The sequence below is a fragment of the Rhipicephalus microplus genome, unplaced genomic scaffold (genome assembly GCF_043290135.1).
Source record: "Rhipicephalus microplus isolate Deutch F79 unplaced genomic scaffold, USDA_Rmic scaffold_19, whole genome shotgun sequence".
Classification (NCBI taxonomy): Eukaryota; Metazoa; Arthropoda; class Arachnida; order Ixodida; family Ixodidae; genus Rhipicephalus; species Rhipicephalus microplus.
In genome coordinates, this window is record NW_027464592.1 from 2,155,428 (window position 1) to 2,161,951 (window position 6,524).

At 50.6% G+C, this 6,524-nt stretch overlaps 1 pseudogene; it reads left to right on the plus strand.

The window, feature by feature from the left end:
- Positions 1–2,295: 2,295 nt before the first annotated feature.
- On the plus strand, positions 2,296–4,691 carry LOC142785201 (calpain-7 pseudogene; annotated as a pseudogene).
- Positions 4,692–6,524: the final 1,833 nt, after the last annotated feature.

Here is a 6,524-nt window from a genome sequence, read left to right on the forward strand (position 1 = left end):
CAGCCATCAGTCGCACTATGGTGGAGTGGAAACGAGGGGGGTACGTGAGTGTGTGGAAGGAAGGGGTGGGGGCAAGGGGAGGCAGCGCATGGGGGAGTGAAACAGGAAGGTGTAAACGGCGGCGCCAGCGCGCACGGGCACTGCTGTCTGTAACGAAGCGAAGGTGTTATCAGATCGGCTCGCTGGCTTTAGGGGGCGGTTCCCCTTTGCCTGCGGCGCTTTGGCCGAGCTTCTGCGCCTTCGCCTTCGGTGGGGCATCGCTGTCGCTCGCCGTCGCTTCTGGCCCTATTCGGCGTTGTCGCGCCTCTCTGCTTGTGGCTCTCCCTCTCGTTTCTTGTTCTCCTCTTCCTGGCGTCGGCGCGAGCGCGAACGAGCACTCTGCTCACGGCCTGGCACCCGCTGGGACGCGAGTGGGTCAAGTTGGCGGTCTTTGTAGGGCGACGCTTTACCAGAGGGGGGCTCAAAGGAGAGGGGCTGGTTTATTTGAGCACGGTCTTGGTCATTAGGGAGCGCGTAATTTCCGCGGCTCACGATGGGCAATTCGTCTTTGGCGGGGTCATTGGTAGCGTTGTTCAAGTCTTGGGCGCACACTCTTGCTCACTTCGCTTGAAAGTTTCGGCAAGCACCGGGAAGTTGTGGCCTTCATCTTGGACTGACGGGGGGGGGACGAATGGCATAGTCGGGGACGATTGGGCCGAGACGGTTTCGAGGTAGCTCGATTCGTTTCCGATGACATGGTGGCGGCATCGTCAGTCTTCTCGGGCTTGTCTTCCTCGTTGGCGGGTGAATACGCCGCAGTGCTTCCTGTGAGCAAGCTGGCATACGTTTCGCGGCCTTGGGGGGAGGGAGACCTTTGGGGGGCACGGGCCGCGGTTCTTGGTACGAGCACTTGTAAGCGAGAGGGGGGTTCGCCTGGCTTCTGCGACGGGGAGCCACTCGGCTGGACCGAGTTCGACGCGAGGTCCGATACCGAGGGGAACCCACGAGCGGCTGACCCATAAGAGCGCCTCCTAAAACATTCTTTCGTTCAGTGGTGACCCCCGCAACGCTTACATTCGGCTGAACAACCCTCAGTTTCATGACCGAAAGTTCCGCATCGTTTGCAGTATGGTGCAGAGCATGCGGTCGCCATGTTGCCCACCTCACTACATCGCGCGCACACCCGCCTCATGCCTCTATATTCGAACATGACCCGGTGCCCCGCAATGGTCGCAAAGTTGGGCACCGGCTTACTCATTTCGATTTTTACGACTCTGACGCCGTTCAACTTATTTTGGCGGGTGGCCACAGTAGCAAACGAGATGCCCCGCACCTTATCGTACTGTGCTAGGGCGTTGCCAAGTATCTCGTCAGACAGGTAGGCGGGGTATCGGTAGACGTTGACGTACGTGACCGGCGGCCCGACGGCCTCAACCGGTACGCTTACTCCAATAACCTTGAAACCTTCCGCCACCATTAACTTTGTTGCCTGGCTGACGTTACGTGTAGAGACGAGAAACTTGGCCCCGCCCATATGCTGCATAACAAGAACACTATCATCACCAGCTTCTAATTCAATAGCGCCTATAAGATTATCAAAGAATACGTCGCCGTCCGGCGCTGTGAAGAGGAAGAAGTTCTCCCGCACTGGTAGGTCGGTAGTGGCCGCCATTCTGGAAGCGCTGTCGCCAGCAGAAGGGGGCGTGACTTGTAGAAAACTAGTAGCGTGCAGTCGAGCTGCACTCTGGTAAATCTGCGGCTAAGCCTGGGGAGACGCCGCTCGGGATCAGGTGGAGTCGGGTGTGCTGCAGGCAGACTCCGGGAAGGTAGCGTGGACCGGCAACCGTGCTCCTCCTGGCATAGGGGTGGGGGGGGGGGGCTTCGGGCTGGAAGGCCCGAGACCCAGAGGTGGCAGTCGCTCACACGAGGCAGCGAAGCCGGCAGGACCTGGTCTGACCGTGAAATCCAAAAGCCGAGAAGCGATTGCACCAGCACCAGATAGCAGTGAACGGAGCGCCAGCCGTCGATCAACTACTGACAAGCGGCGAAGCGCGTCGGCATTTATACTCTTGCCGTCAAATGTTCTAGCGTTATTGCTGGCGGTGGTGTAGGTTCCAGAACAATCTGTACCGTTCGCACAGTGGGCGTGATCTTATCGAAATGATCTACTACAGTCCGGAACCTTCTCTCGAAAACTGCAGGCGCGGTTTGCGCTTAGAATCGTGTGGTGTTTTGGGATGGTAACAAAAACTTGGGAAATGGAACGTGGCATTGCCCCCTCTGAAAAAAGGCATCGTCCCGATGCTTTAACTAAAAATGAAGGTACAATCATAATGCAAAAAAGTGCAATGAATAAATTACAATACAACAATAATACAAAAAACACTGTTTCAGTTTGTTAACGCGCATTAAACAGCTTGAGGCGCGCGACATGGACGACTTCAGGTCGCGATCGGCGTCGTTGAGAGTTAGTGCTGCCGTCGGGGACAACATCGTAATCATGTGGGCCGAGACGTCGAACCACCCTGTACGGTCCGAAGTACCGTCGAAGAAGCTTTTCACTTAGTCCACGTCGGCGTATCGGCGTCCACACCCAAACACGTTCACCAGGCTGGTATTCCACGAAGCGTCGTCGAAGGTTGTAACGGTGGCTGTCGGTCGTCTGTTGATTCTTGATACGGAGACGCGCAAGTTGTCAAACTTCTTCGGCGCGTTTAAGGTACTCGCTCACATCGAGGTTTTCTTCGTCGGTGACGTTGGGTAACATGGAATCGAGCGTCGTTGCCGGGCTCCTTCCGTATACCGATTTGTATGAAGATATCTGCGTCGTCTCCTGCACCGCCGTGTTGTATGCGAAAGTCACATACGGAAGAATGGCATCCCACGTCTTGTGTTCGACATCGACGTACATTGACAGCATGTCGGCGATCGTCTTGTTAAGCCACTCGGTGAGGCCGTTGGTCTGTGGGTGGTACGCTGTCGTCTGGCGGTGGTTTGTTTGGCTGTATGCCAAGATCGCTTGAGTTAAGTCGGCAGTCAATGCCGTTCCTCTGTTGGTGATAAGGACCTCTGAGGCACCGTGACGTAGCAACTCCAACTGGACAGGGCCAAGTTCCTGCTGTCACAAGCATTGGACGAGGATGAGGCTGACAACTACCAGGAGGCCCTGGAGCTCTACACACTGGCAGTTGAGCTCTGCCTGCAGGCGACAGCTGCTACAGATGACAAGGCCCTTCACGAAAAGCTCACCAGCATTGCATCTCAAGGACTTGAAAGGGCGGAGAGCATAAAGGCCAAGTTGGCCAGCAGATGTGGCAGTGGCAGTACGGTCATTCGACCTGCGCCGTCAGCGCCTATGCTCGAAGGGGCCAGACCCATTGGTGGCAGCAAGGCCTCCGACACCTCACTGACCACCAGGTTCAGCTCAGAGGCATCTACCACGTCATCTTTTTTGAGCTTTCCTGGAGCTGATGGAGAACACGTGCGAGATGCCGGGAACAAGCTACTCATCAGCGGCAGCGAAGGTTATACACGTGATGAGATTGGGGTCCTAAGGAAGACATCAGTGATCAATGGGTGGGAGTACGTTCCTTTCCTGGAGACGGACAAGCGGGACCGCTTTGCCTTCAAGCTGCCCTTCTGCGATCCCGACGGCAGGCTGTCTCTGTCGCCCAAGCAGTGGGCCTCCTTCAGCTACGGGGCACGACTCGAGGAGTTGTCGTCCGATCCCAAGATCATCGAAGTAGTCGACTGCTTCAGCATTCGCCAGACTGTTGTTTCAGACTGCTCATTTGTGGCATCCTTGTCTGTGAGTAGTCTCTATGAAAAGCTGTTCAAGAAAAAATATTTACAAGCATAATCTTTCCCCAGAACAGACAGGGACAACCTGTATACAATCCTTGTGGCAAATACACTGTCAAGCTTAACATAAATGGCGTGCCAAGAAAGGTTGTCATCGATGATTACTTGCCAATGGGCAAGAGAAGAGCTCGGAGATGCTGTGCTCGTACTCGAACAACAAGAATGAGTTTTTGGTGTCACTGCTGGAGAAGGCCTACATGAAGGTCATAGGTGGCTATGACTTCCCTGGCTCAAACTCTAATATCGACCTACATGCAATCACTGGCCGGATCCCCGAACGCGCCAGTCTTCATGGAAGCGCAGACACACCCTTCGACGCAGAGGAATTATTCAACAAACTGCTCGACCGACACCAACGTGGTGATGTGCTGGTCACCCTTGCCACCGGGGAGCTGAGTGAGGCCGAGGCAGAACGGTCAGGCTTGGTACCTTCACATGCCTATGCAATGCTCGATGTATGCCAAGTGCAGGGTCGGCGTTTGTTCCTGCTCAAAAACCCCTGGAGTCACCTTCGCTGGAAGGGCCGCTTCTCTGAGCGTGACACCACCAGTTGTACACCAGCACTAGCCCAGGCTTTGCGATACGACCCACACAACGCTGCCATGTTTGATAACGGAGTATTCTGTATCGATTATGACTCTGTGTGCCACTTCTTTGTCGTCGCCTACCTCAACTGGAACCCGGGCTTGTTCCAGTACACCTACTGCACTCACAGGTCATGGAATGCCGGAAGTGGCCCGGTCAAGGATCTGTACAACATTGTTGAGAATCGTGTGGTGTTTTGGGACGATAAAAAAAGCTTGGGAAATGAAACGTGGCATTATGAATACCCGTTTCGAAATACACATTGAAGTTAGCGCATGTGTATGTCACATCTTTGTGTTCGTGTTTTTTTTTTCAGTGACATTAAACAATAATTCCGCAGGGAGCATCACAATCTATGTTTTGAACCCATAGCAAAATTTTATTCTGATGCGTTGCATTCAATTGGCTCACATTTTAAAATCCTGCATAAAATGAGACCAATGAAAGTATAGATGTTTGTTTCGGTAGTATTTCTCTATAGTTTAGGTATAGATGTTTGGAAAATACAGCGAACGAAAGGCAATCTGATGCCGGAAAAAACAAAACCTGTGACATAAGCAACTCAAGCTCCCAGGTTGCTACGGGGTCAAAATTGACATTTACTTCACTGTACTCTCTCCCCACTTATATCACAACAAATACAATAAACTAAAACTCAACAACAAACTTTACATACTCTTTGCTGGCGTCATTGTCAGCTCATCTTCATAAAGATTATGTAAAACAATGGAAACCAGCCCTTAAAAACGTCTTTTTCTTAATTTATTTTGGTCTGATGACAGACTGAGAATTCGCTTGATAATATGGAGATGTCGCAATATTTGATTATAAGTAAGAATATGTGCGCTAAAAAGCCGAAATTTCGAATGGTCTGGTTTTCTCAGACATGGAATGAGGTGGTGTACAGTAAAGTCAGTTGTATAATCAAGCCTGCGCTCATCTCCCTTGCTGTTGTGCCGTTTTGTTGCGGTTTACATTCAATTTAGCCTTCTTGTTCTCAGCTATTACCCATTAACACAGTTCAAAGGAGGCTACACATTGGACACTGCTACTGCGAGTGCATTCACTTTTTCAGCAATGGAGATGCAATATATTTATAAGAGATGCACATTTTAACTAATAATTATAACAATAGGCAATGCATTATAAATATTAGGTAAAGATTGACAATTGTGCGTGGTGGTGAGGTTTTTCAAATTTATTTCATTTTTCCCGGAGAGCTAATTCTCTCTGACAAGTTGCTGAGAGCGATCCTAATCGCAAACGTTTCCTCTCCAATTGTACATTGCGTTTCAACAAACAGTAAGAGGAAGGACCACTTGCATCAAGCACTTGAAGCTAAAAAAAAAGGGACTAAGATGCCGAAAATATAAAATAACCGCTGTATTATCGCAACATATCGAAAGCATACTTTGGCTTCGGCTCTAAGGCATCTTCACCAAATACATTCGTTTGCAATGGCACGTGGGAAACAGCCTCCTCAAGACGGTCTCTTCAGAACGTTCCCCAATGGTTTTGTAGGCTCATAACGGCAGATGCTTCTTGCCATCTATATTTTTTCACTGCAATGAATGACATGCTCGAATGAAAAGAATAACACTGGCCACTTTACTGGTGTTTAGTAGCATTGGTATGCAAACTGCCATCCACGTAACTCAAGAGGCTCTGTGCCCACACAGACGCCGCTGTCGCCCGCTTTGTAAGCTTTTTGAAAAATTAACTTCAAGAACGAGACTGACTGAGTACGAGATGTCTCCTTATAGTTCGTTTTCTTACAACCACTCTTTGTCTAAGTACTGAGTCTAGGAGTCCTGCGGCGTTTCTCTTCTCCGATATCACAATAAACAAAAGAACAGCTACTTGTAGGTGCGTGCTTGATTGTCCTCTCGAGTTGAGACTGGAGTTAGATCTTAGCAAACATTCCATTATCGAATTCTTCCCTCCAGACGTTGTCGCCAAAGAAATCAAACAAGTTTCGCACTCTTTCCTAACAACCACTTTCCTTGCAAATTAAACTTTATCCGCCCTTTATTTCAGGCTATCTCGATCACCGAGTCTCGCGTTCTTAATTTGTTCGCTCGCTTTTCACTGTTCTTGAC